Below are 13,328 nucleotides of genomic sequence, written 5' to 3' on the forward strand. Positions count from 1 at the left end.
TACACCTCAGCTGCTACAAAATAGAAGCAGTTCTTCATTTATCCACATTTTAGGATACTACTACTAGATCAACAATGATCTATTGCCAAAGGCTTTTATTATTCTTACTTAATTGACATAAAGTAATTACAGGGTATTAGTTAGTGCATAGACAAATTAATTACTTCTATTGCAAAGTCAGAAGAGACTGAGTAAGACACTTTGTGAAGGGGATGAGGGCCAGAATGCAGGGCCTTCCATGGACACCTGTGCCTACATATAAATACTCCATGCACCTATCCCTGGTGTTCCAACAGAACTCACTGGTTCCCTACCTGTGGGATGCGTTATCTTGACTACACACAAAACAATGGTTAAGACTGAAGAAATCCAGTTTTCATAGATGCATTGACATTCTTTTTTGAAGTAAACTGCCATGGGTTGTTTTTTTAATGCAGTATCTGAAAAAAAATGGGTTTGATTCTATGCTTCCCCTCCTCACTCTTCACCCTAAACTACCCATAGATGATTTGGTGTCATCACAGTATAGCTCTAAAAGATGCTATTCTCTCCCCTCCAAAAAAAAAAAAACCCAGTTATTTTTCTCTGGATTGAAGGTCAGAGGTTTTCACTATTGGTCCCCAACAACTAATTCATGTTGGTTTGAATATTTTAATTCCTTTGCCCTGGTCACTGAGCTGTTTCTGTATCCCTAATGTCCCACTGCATTCATTCACACTTCATTAATACACCACCCTAAAAGAAGCACTAGACAAGGCTCAGTGCAAACATTATTGATCTATTTCTGAAAGAGCTTCTCTATGTCTAAAGCAGGAACAATTAAAAAAAAAAAGGCAATAACAGCCATTCCACCAGGACAAAATAAACTCTCAGCAGCCCTTTTTTCTCTTTATTATAAGGTTCCTCAGGTTTTTCAAATTTCATTGCAAAGTTCCCAGACATACTACTTTTCATTCCTTAGGATCCACTGCAAACATATGGACAGACAGGATACACAGCTCCTGTTTGTCATTAAGAACAGTTTTAAGACTGAGTTCTATTGTAAGCAGTAACTCTTTTGTCCCTGTCTTGATCAGCAAGGCAGATATAGAGACAGGTTAGAACAACGTTTTATCCTGTTTCCCAGTTGCACTGGCTGCAACATTTCAGTACAATGCAGTCCTTGTCACAGTCACAGAATAATAAATTAGGTTGAAAGAGGCTTCCAGAGATCATGCAGTTCTTCAAAATATGAGAATGAACTCTAAACCAATCTTCTGTTCAAAATATGAGAATGAATTCTAAATGAATCTGTGCCAATGGCTCTATGGAGCTGATCAGCATCTGGAAACAAATTATGTGTATGTTACCAGATCAAGGTGAAGATTAGAAGGGTAAAAAAGCATGGCTCTTCTCTGACAAAGCACACTCAGTTTGGGAAGGATCTCTTAGTCCACAAGTATTCCCTTTTATTTGAAGTCAACAGTCACAACACTTTTTTATACTGAGAGGAAAAACTGTTTTTGATCTTATGCTTCCCTTCCTGATTCTTCAGGTCAACTGCAGGTATTCCTTGGTGATGACCCAATTCATAATACCATTCCTCAAAGCACAGGCATATAAGGATATAATCACTAGGAATTTATGCCAGGCAACTTTCCAACAGCAAACAGAGGTTGGTATTATTTACATTAAATGTCACAAATGTAAGACAGCGGTTCAGGAATGAATCCTGGTTCAGAGTTAACTCCAAGGTCAGAACACAAATGCAAAGCGAAATGCAAAGGTAAGATTTTAAAGCAGCAACAGAGTAAATAATCACTGCACTGCCTCACCACCTGCTTGATTCTCAGCTGAGAACAGCTTTAGTGTTCTATTGTTCACACTTCACAGTAAGAACTAAATGTACCCCCAAGGATTTTTTTCAGTCAAATTCACTGCATTAACTCCCAAAAATAAGTATTTGCTTGGGAACAGACTGTCTGCCGACTAACTAAATTAATCTTCTATAAATTGTACTAAATGAAGCAACATGTTCTTTAGATGTGATCCCTCTTGCTCCACCAACAGGAGCTCAGTTTCTTTTCATTATTTTATCCTAATTCACCTACACTGTAAATTGCTAAGGATAATTAAGTTGTTAATTCCATGAACTTCTTCTTCTTCATAGTAAATACTTCCTGTCAAGAAAATCTTTCACTGAGAAAAGACCCTCCAAAGCTCTGTCTAACCTAAAGTTAACTGGGTCTTTCACTGCTCTGCAGGGAAGCCCAAAGTCTGTTCTTGGTAGTATTTTTACCATACTTAAAGAACTCTCTGGCAATCCAATCCCTCCCATTGGTAATCCTATGGGAATTCTCAGTACTGGGAGAGTGTATAGCCTTGGATAACAAATGCTCTGTTGATATTTAAGTCATTTTGCAATATACTCTAAATCACCACCGAGGCCCGGGTTCGATTCCCGGTCAGGGCCACTCCCGGGCAGGTGGAGCTCGTTAGCCCTTAAAAAGGCAACCCATCTACGTCCTAAGGACCTCACTGCCACCGTCCAAGTTCGCTTGGCCCCGGCAGATGAACCTTAGGATTAAAGGGTGGGCTCAGTTCCGCGCACACTGTGTCTCACCTAAAAAATCCAATGCGCAGGCTGGAAGGTGGAAAGACCTTCCCCGGATCTTCGCTCGCGAAGACTGGCCATTATTATTATTATAAATCAAAGCAATGAAAACCAGTGATATGTCTAAAATAAAAACTGACACGCTTCAAATTTTAAGAAAGCTGAAGTTGTTTGTCATAAGATTTCAAATATAGCCTTTACTAGAAAGTTTAAAATACTGATCTGATGATTTTGCTGCTTTGTTTTTCGGTGAGGAATTTTTTGGTTTTTTTCTGGTTGTTGTTGTTTTGTTGTTGTTCTTTTCTTGTGGTTTGTTTTGTTTGGTTAATCCTGAATAATCACAATTCATATTTCATTTGTAGGAGAGCAACTGAATACTGAGCTGAGAAACATCTGAATTTCAGCTTTACAGCAGTCAACATAGCTTTTGATATAAATTACATACTCTCTATAAACTGACTGTAACTCTGCTCTCTTCAAACTATAAGTGGAAGAAGCCTTTTACATATTCTTTGCTTCCAATTTGGTGGTACAAAGAAATACCTTTTACAAGTTTATGATGCGTTCTCACTTTCTACTACTAAGGCTTTACTCATGAAGCCTTAAAAAGCCTTTTGAGGAAAATGACTGTTCATACAAAAAAAAAGAGCCATGCAAAAACTATAAAGGTCAACATTAAATAATGACTCTAGATTTTTTCAAGGGAACAGCTATATTGATGTATGTGTGTCTTCTAGTCGTTGCTGCATTTTTATATGCATTTATGATTACTAGATGCATTTTTATGAGCTTGATAAAACCTACATTGACTAGAATATTTGTTTATAGGGAAAAAAACACATTGCTCTAGACTGAAAACTTACCTCCAGTGGGCAGTAAAGTAATATCACAATGTTGCTTGTTTTCCAGTCCATTTTCTACCATAAAGCTTGATTTCTTTCCAGATCAACTCAAATAGTAATACTTCAGGTCAAAATTTACACTGTTAACTTTTATTAGCTTTTACTTTTGTGGGGATGAAGGTAAAAACTCTACTCAAACATGCATTTAACATATATTATGTTGCTTTCCCTGTCTCTCTTACCTTTACCCCTTGCACTTTCCCAGAAAGATTCTTTCTAATAAAATTAGCTCCACCTGAGGCTTATCACTGCCTCTGCTCAAGAGTAACCAACCACCTGGTTAAGATGTTACTTCTCTGAGTATTACATGACATTAAATGTTTCCTGTCAAACATGACAAAAGATTCTGCTTCTGTAATTAATTAATAAATGGACCAGATGGTTAGTTTTTAGGTTAATTTTGTTTTTTAGCAACATAGCTGCAACTGGTTTATTTTAAGTTCCACATGCTCAGACAAGCCTTCTCTCATACAAGCTCATTTAGAAGATGAGATGAATTGGGCCTCAACCAAAATAAAAATGGAAAAAAACCCCCACACAATATTCTGCAGCAAACTCCACACATATGTAAGGAAGAATTCTGCCCAGTAACATGTCAGAAATAATTTCCTTTTCCATAAAGGTCTCAGGCTTGATGCCCCATTAAGATTGCTCTGACTGCTTTGGGTCACAGTTTACAGCTGAAGAACTCAGTTATGGATTCCCTCTCTAGACCTCAGTGTGTAGAGCCCTTGTTACATCCAAGAACAAATACTGTATTTAGATTTTATCTGTGCACTGACAGCCCAGGTTAACTGAAGACTCCACTAAACAGAAACTCTCTACAGTTGTGACTTGTGTCTCACTAATGGTTTCTCCAAAAAGCTTATCATCCACACCAGCACCATACTCAATCCACTGGGAATAACCAATCCACTGGAATAACTGGGAAGAAGCCTCTGACACCTGAACAAAGGTCCTTCCATGGGCCCAAACATAACAGCAAGTGAAAGATCTTCAAGTAATCTGCTTGATGAAACCTCCCCCTTAGCACCCCTTGCTGAATGTTAACAGAGGGCACTCCAACAGTGTCACATGAGCACAGCAATATAAAGAAAACTACTTGACAAGGAAAATAAGAGAAGCAAAGAACTGACTAAAACCCAACCATTTTTACTGCCTTGTCCCTGGTTCTTTTTTCAGGTGGACAGGAAAAAAAATTGTCAGTAACAAGACAAAAAAAAAAACCATTTTAGAAGTAGAAAGATGCTGTGTATTGAATTAAAGCAGAAGAAGGCAGGGTTTTCAAAAGGACAAAGTGACTATCCAATTCTGTAGTCATGTAACTAATAACAAACCTTCACATTTTCCTTAGCTCAGCATCACAACAAACAAACATGGCAAATAAGACAGCAGTTACCCATGGAGCAAGAGGACTCAGTCATGCATAGAATTAGCCAATTCCATAAAATATCTAAGGGAAGGAGTGATCAAAACTCCCTGCCAGGATACAGAGTTCTTGAGGGAAAGGGGCACACAGAAGTACTTATGAACAGATTAGTGAACTGACTGTAACTGTCTGACACCAGTGGGATTTGAAAAACATCACTCACCAATGAAAGTCAGTAAGGATCAGCCAGTTTGCAAAACTGCATGAAAGCCTCCATCTCCTGCACTCCAATAATAAATACAGCATATATAATAAACTGTCAATACAATAGGCAAGATTTCAGGCCCATTTATTCTATAAAACCCAGGCAAGATTCAAAAATATGTATTACTGCATCCTTAATTACTTTCTTATTACTGTTAATTCAAATATTCCACAAAACAATTTAAAAAAAAAAAAAAAAAAAAAGGAAAACAAAGGTCATCTAACTTTTTCAAGATTCTGCTTTTGGCAATATCTGAAATTCACCACTTTGAAAGTCTTCCCAGAGAAAGTACAAATCCATACCTCCTAATTTAAAAGATGAAATTCACTGAAGAAAGCAGGTCAGAGCCCCAGGCAACTCATATAATGTGCAACCACCAACCCCTCCTACCTCACACAAGTGAACATATCAGATGTGTTTAAAGATTTCTTTCCAAGTATTGGCTTTTCAGAAGGAAAAGTCATCCCATTTGTCGTGGTTTTGCCCACCAGCCCATCCCTGGGGCTGAGGATGGTTTTGTCCAAGTGATTTCCGGACAAAAAACCAATCAAAAAGTTCAGTGACGCCTTTGCTAATTACATCTTTAAGAAAACGGAAGAGAAAGTTGTGGCGCAGTTGAAATTAGGAGCAGCAGCCATGTAGAAGGGTAGCGGGCCCGAGGAGGGCCAAGGCCCCCTCCTCCCCGGCTTGGGCCGGGGGGGCAGGTGCAGCACTGAAGCCTCCCTTCTCTCTTGTGAGAGAGTGAAGAAAAAAAAGGTTTAAAAGACAAACTGCTTAGACGAGAAACCGCTGCAGAAGAATTCCAGCCATGAGATAACAGAATTTCCAAGGTCAAAGCTGCAGTCGCAGGAGAGAGAAGAAAAGTTTGAAGGGGGGAGAGCTGCTTTTTCTCTTTTTCGCTCTCCCTCCCTTCAGCAGGGTAAAGACTGAAAAATAAAACCCTGCCACTTGTGAAAGTTTGTTGGGGTGAAGAGACCCCCCATGCGGCTCACAGAGGAGCTTGTGGATGCACCAGAGATTTGTGACTTTAACAGAAAGAGAAAAGCCCTATGCTGGAGCAGGAGCGGCTCGGATGAGGCAGAGTCCTGTTAAAGACTTTGTAACCCTCGAAGGAGACGATGCTTATGCTTATGATTAAAAAAAAAAAGGCATTTGTTTCAGAGTAGGATACAATACAATACAGGATACAATACACCATTATGATTTCTACATTATTACAAAGACCTTTAATCTATTCTTGTCCTACTTCCACTTAACGGGAGTTGAAAAGGTTATTTATTGTAACACTCACCCAACAGCTTTAAGAATAACATATAATAACTAAGTCCCAACACTGACCCAAAGACCTCTCCAGGCTGGGCTGTACATCCCTTACCCACACCTGTGCTCCCACAATCTCATTATCACTTAGTTACACTCCTTCGTCTCAAAAGAGGCCATTTTACCTCCAATAAGTGAGACTGAAAACCTCCGAACCCGGAAAAATATTTCTTAACATACTGTTTTCTGTTGTTGCCTCGTGGATCAGTATTTTAGAATTTATGTGGCACAAAATTATGCCTTAAAGCAGCAAGGCAACCAAACCTCACTTCTTACAAAAGTGAAATAACATCTCCTAAATTAGACAGTAAAGCAGAAAACACACAGGTCTGGCTGGTTTTAGCAGCCAGACCTGCCTGGCCCACGCCATCTGCCCTCAGCACCCAGTGGCCAGAATGGTGGGATTTCCTCTGCCAGGAGACACCTTCGGCACTTACCATAAAAGCTTCACACGGGGTTGTGCAGCCAAATGCACCCACTCCGGGACACAAAGCCTGCCGGCACCTACGGTGTGCCTACAGCATCTGAACCTACAGAGCGGGCGGGGCGCGGTGCTGAGCAGATGCATCCTCGGGCCTCATCGCACAAAGCTGCTGTGTGTGAGTTTGTGAGGGTGTGTGTGTGTGTTTGTGTTTGAGCCGCACACCACAGGAAGCTGCTGAGTGTCCACACCGGGACGGCAGCACTGGGAAGACACCGAGCCCGGCCGGGCCAGACAGGTCCGCGCCTGGAAAGCTTTAAAAGAGCCTCGTCAGTGGCTCCGCGAGAAACCGCTCTGAACACCGCAATTTCCCACCACCCCTGGGTTTGTTTTCCTCTCGCTGAGTGTCAGGAACTTGCTGGACAGGGTAGGCAGGAGGACTTGGAGATACGCTGACTCCATTCAAAAACTTTCCACACCGAGGTGAATTGAAAAGCGAAATTGAAATTTAAGGCGATAAACACACTTAGGAAGCTTTTTCTGAGTTGCTCAAGCCAATGGTATGTGCGGTGGCTAGGAAGTAATCCCTTACTCATTCACAATTAAGTACACACATGTGTATATACTCCTATGATGGTCTGGACCTGGCTCCCTGCCAAATGCCCAAACCCACAGTAGCAGCCCCCCCTTCCCCCTCCCTTTTTCCCCAAGGACAAAGGAAAAAAAACTATGCAAATTGAAGAACCCGAAATCAAGCTAGTTATTTAAAAAAATATATATATTATGTATGCATATATATATATATTATATGCAGTTAAGATGCTATGTATACAGCAAAAGGGAATCCAAATACCCCCTGAAGGGATAGGGAAAGGGGAAAAGGAGGACAAAAGGGGACAAAAAGGGACACCGAACAGGTATACATGATCAAACTCAAGAACTATACTAATAACTAACAAAACAGATCTCACCACATCCCTTAGAAAAAGTAGGATTGGCAGACACGGCCAGCACTCTCCGAGCCTCCACGTGTCAGGCCAGTGGTCGCTGCAGGCCTCAGCCTTACATAAGCGAGACCAACACAGGGACCCACTGTTCCCAAACCTCGCCAGAAGAGAAGAGAGAGAAGGCCTCTCCTCCCTTCTTATTTATACCTCGATTTACGTAAAAATCGTATGGAATACTGGGAACACTGGCCCTTCCTTGGTTACAAACTGGTCACCAAGGAAGGCCTAGATTAAAACTACCACAACTCCATAACTAAGCTGTGTGAAAAACAAAATAAATTTTTACCACTGTTCCAGTGGTAAAAATCTAATGTGCCACAGAAACACAGTATATTCCTGTGCATTATATTCTTATTGCATTACAGTATATTTTTATGCATTCACTATAGGCTACATTTCAAATATCTTGTGAAAATATAATTCACCCTCTCATTAATTTTTACCCTCCCTTTATCCCTTAATGAATATGTAATTTTTCTCAGGTTTATTAGTCTTTATTCTCTTCTTTGTGAATGGCACATGAAAGACATGTACAGACAGCCAATTCCAATTGCAGTGGAGCTGAAAGTAGGCTCGTAGCTACTTCAGTTTATATGGAATAAACGTACTAACATAAAATGTTTCCATGTCAGTGGAAGTCTCGACTTCTGCTAGCAGAGTTTAAGGGTTCATAAAATACTTTATAAGAAAGCCTTGATAAATTTTTGGTATGTGATCTCTGGTCTAGGAAAGGTGAGACTGATCACAAAGAAAACATTTAAAACTGTTCACAAACCTTGCAATCCAGACTTGCATTTAAAATCATATATATCAGATTTCCAAGCTGCAGATCACAGTACAGTCTGAAGCATGTGTGGGCTCACCCTTAAGCATGTAGATATCAAAGTGTAGGATTGTGATCCTACTAAATCCATTGAAAAACTCCTATCTTGTTTACAGTACATTGACCTCGAAAAGGGGCAAATGAATTGACTGTTATTCACTGTAAAGTGATGCACTGATAAGAAACAATCCTCACACACAGACGTGTCCAACAACAGCAGAGAAAGAGATGTAGGAGTTACTTTCCAAAGGAAACAAATCTCTCTGCAAGGAAGTCTAGAATTAAAATCCATAAATGACTCTTAATAATGGGCTAACAGGATAGACATTAATTGAATTAAAATTCAGAACAGTAATCTGAACTTGCCATCACAGAAGTGCACAGAGTAGGACCACTATTGTCTTCTGTCCCTTCCCTGCACCAGTTGGATAGAAGACTGCTGATAGTTTTGTGACTGAGGACCATTCGTTTAGAGAAAGCACACCTAGATATTTTAATTCTATCCTACTGAGTGAGCTTGGCAAGGAGGTTCCTCATGCCTAGCAAGACCAGCCTGTGTTTTTAGAAGATTTCAGAAATTTGTCATGAGCTCAGTATTTTGAATACCAGGCTAACAGTTATTAAAAAGTATTTGCATACAATGATGTTAAAATGTGAGCAATGTCAACTCCTTGGAAGTAACTACGTTGACATTGTTGCATATTGCCCAAGTTTGGTGTTCAGATTCTTTTAAAGAGCCTCTGTAGAGGATGAATTACACCAAAGCGAAACACCTAACAGTATGTGCTTTTTGTCTCAGCCAAGCTGTCATAAACAAAAAAATATCCAACTTCCCTGTTAAACAAAGATCACTTGCCTTCCTTGTGATCAGATATTCCAGTCCATGGCTTCCCACAGTGTGTTTTCTGATAATTTCCTTACTTCTTTTTTTTCTAGCTACTCTTTTTTTAATTTATGCTGTTAAGTCTGTATTATGAAAGCACTTGCCCTACTTTTTTTGCTTTCTTGTCTCAAATACAAGATATTAGATAGCTTCTCTAGGTATTGTGTACAAACTGCATTTCAGAACAAGAACATTTCTCAGTTACTCTAATGTATCTAAGAATATATTCATGTTATGAAGTACAATCTTGGAAAAGCGCCACCCAGGCAGTGGTGGAGAAAAATAGTGGTTTGAAAGCCAATTTGCCAGTGGTAAAATACCGAGAAAGATTCGTAGAGAGGTGATTAAACTGAGCAAACAAATATCTTGACTGATCCTTTGTAAAATGCTCTTAAAATCACAGAATGCTTTGGTTTGGAAGGGATTATCTGGTTCCACCCCTCTGCCGTGGCCAGGGACACCTTTCACTAGAACAGGTTTCTCCAAGCCCCATTCAACCTGGCCTAGGACACTTCCAGGGATGGGGCAGCCACAGCTTCTTTAAGCAACCTGTGTCAGGGCCTCAGCACCCTCACAGGGAAGAATTTTTTGCTCTTACCTAACCTAAATCTACCCTCCTTCAGTTTAAAACAATCCTTTAACAGATATCACAGCATCCATATTCCAAGGAAAAAAATCCAACATGCCAGCAAACCCTAACAAGTGCACACACCCATAGACTTATCTGGTATTTAAGAAGCACAAGCTTCTTAAAAGTATTAACAAAATGATGTTAATACTTTGATGGTGTATTCCTTTTTTAGTACCTTTGCAATTATTCTGTGTTAGGTGACTGGCTCATTACAGATCAATATATCAAAATGATGAGACTTCTGGGGATGTAACGGAATCACAATTACCACAATTTTTAATATTCTGAGGAAGTTTTTAATCTGTTATTTGCAGTAATGGAAGAAAAAAAAGTCACCACCAATGCATTTGTGTCAGCTCTCTGTACTACACTATCACCAAAATTGTCAAATGGGGAGTCCACTTCCCTTTTGGAGCCCCCATAACTTATGGCACACCCTGTCTCACTCTACTTGCTGCCTGACATTTCTAGCTGTTGAAATATGCCCCTCAGACACTGGAAGTCTGATAAATCTTTGGGTTGTTTATCTTTTGTTCCCTTGCTTCATACTTACGCAATAAAGGTTGTGATTAAGAGGATTAATGAAAATGTCACCATCTATCACCTGAAGCTCAATCAGTAATAGAAAAGTTGGACCTTATTTGATTAATTACATAAAGGTGCAAAAATTCTCACATTATTAATTCAGGACTTGCTGCAAAATGCTAGAACTCTCTAAGGTCCTAAATAGCTATGTTCAATGTCTTAAAGTTTACATATACTTAGAAGTACATGCTAGATTTTAAGCTAATTTATTGAATTAATTTTCTTAATTCACTGTTTTGACCACATTAACTCTCCATTAAACATCCATCTACCAGCTCCAATACATCCAGAAAAAGTTACCCATCTTTAAAGGCCTCCTTCCTTCCTCCTTCAATTACTGTTGTCAGACTGTTTCTATTAGAACATAAAGCTTTTTTTTTTTTTTTTTGCGTTTCAAGCATTTGTGCATCATTCCTGTGCCACCATCAATTTTAAATATAATTCCAACACAGTTTCAGACACTAATTAGTATTACTTGCTACAGAACTATCTAATCACAAATTTGCTAAAATTAGCAAAGTCAGCAATTGAATTGTTAAAATGGATCCACTGAGATCTTTCGGTTTAACTGAACTGCAGCAATGAAGAACCTACAAGAAAGGAATTTCCACTGCCCAGATCTCATGGATGTGCCACTAATTCAACCCTGCCTGAACAGGCAGGCTGCACACTGGTCCCTCTTGAAAGAGAGAAAGTCAGACAGAAACAAGGGAGTACTGAATGGGAATTCTGAATCGCACAAGCTGAGGATGCATAGAAACTAGTAAACTAAAATTGAGTGGTTTTCCTCTCAAAAACAAAGCAGTAACTCATTAAATAAGAGCTAATAAAAAATAAAAAACATCTGATAAGAGAGGAGAGATAATTTGTCAAGGGTAGACTGATTATAGAAATTAGTATGGTAATGTAATGGAAATCCACTTCCCATTCATAAATATTGACTGTGCTTAAAACAGTTTATCTTATTTATAAAAACGTCACCCCAATCTGCTGACAGGTACATTTTATTCCCAAAATGCTGACCAATAGTCTGCATCCATATCTCTGTATGCCAACTGCTTCACAGTTAGATATGTGCTCCTTGAAGCAGAAAACCACACTCCAGTTCTGTGTCAGCAGATCTCATCTTCCAACAGGATCCTGTATCCCAGGGACAGCTGCTTATGGACACAGCTAACAGACGCTAAACTGGGAAACAAAAATAGGTATGATGATATACTCCCCAGTTTAGGGTCTTTAACTGGCATTTTGACACAGTTGTGATTATATGATGATACCATGTGATTATATGATGGGTTGAAGAAGAACAGTAACAGTAAAAGTGCCAGCAAAAAAAGTGTGAAGCCCTTGACTTGAATCTTACATCTGGGGGAGAAGTTCCTTAGCATTGAACTGCCTGGAACGAAAAACTTGTTTCTTGCCTTCTGATTATGCTCCAAAGAAGAATGGTAAAAGATTCTGCTCTCTTCTGACATCTGGAAATTAATAAAGATGTTCCAGTAATCTGCCACCATGACCTCTACACATGCAGTAGGGAAGTTTTGCCACTGTCAGAAGCAGTTTTGTTTTTCCATAACTAAGTAAAACCACTATTAAAAAACAGGTAATGGAGGATTAAAATGTTATATTTATTTGGTATTTACCAGCCTGGGATTAAAACTGATAGAAACAGGAGCAGTGCTGAGAATACTCAATTCCTTGTCTTTGAAGGTGGTAGGAAAAAAATCAGGATCTTCCAGTTGACAGGATTTTGTAAATGCAATACTTTGATATGTAAAGCAAAATTAAATGATTGTTAAATTCCATTTTAGATTAAGTTGCTATCAGAGAGGAAACAATGGAAATGTTACTTGGGATATCAAATCTGGGGGTATTTGTTGATTTTCAGAGTTCAAGTAGTTTTTTCCCATGAACGTTAGCTCCAAGGAAAAGCTAAGAAATGTTAAAGTCCCTCAGTAGTCCTTATATAATGGATGTTCAGATTGGATTACCAAATACTTACTATTATTTCCACTGTGCTGGGTTTTACAAAAATTTTGCAAACAAAATGAAAACCCTAAAAAAAAAAAAAATCACTTTTAAGTGAAATTCATATTATTCTTTCCTAGTGTTTGCCAAAATGGTATTGTAGTTCTAATATCATTAAATGAACATAGTGGAGCCCCTGGTGGTCTAGTGGTAAAGGCGCGGCGCTATCACCGCCGAGACCCGGGTTCGATTCCCGGTCAGGGCCACTCCCGGGCAGGTGGGGCTCATTAGCCCTTAAAGGCAACCCACCTACGTCCTGAGGACCTCACTGCCACCGTCCAAGCTCGCTTGGCCCCGGCAGATGAACCTTAGGATTAAAGGGTGGGCTCAGTTCCGCACACACTGTGTCTCACCTAAAAAATCCAATGCGCAGGCTGGAAGGTGTAAAGACCTTCCCCGGATCTTCACTCGTGAAGGCTGGCCATTATTATTATATATTAAATGAACAAATATTTTTAATCTATGTATGTCTTAATCCCCAATTTCCTTACGAAAATGGCA

The 13,328-nt window shown here is 39.4% G+C and overlaps 1 protein-coding gene across 11 annotated transcripts in view; it reads right to left on the minus strand.

Moving 5' to 3' along the window:
* Positions 1-13,328, minus strand: part of CTNNA3 (catenin alpha 3) — a 454,192-nt gene that overhangs the window by 172,063 nt on the left and 268,801 nt on the right. The window lies entirely within an intron of this gene.

Source organism: Myiozetetes cayanensis, unplaced genomic scaffold, assembly GCF_022539395.1.
Source record: "Myiozetetes cayanensis isolate MyiCay16 unplaced genomic scaffold, myiCay2020 scf10, whole genome shotgun sequence".
NCBI classification, from domain to species: Eukaryota; Metazoa; Chordata; class Aves; order Passeriformes; family Tyrannidae; genus Myiozetetes; species Myiozetetes cayanensis.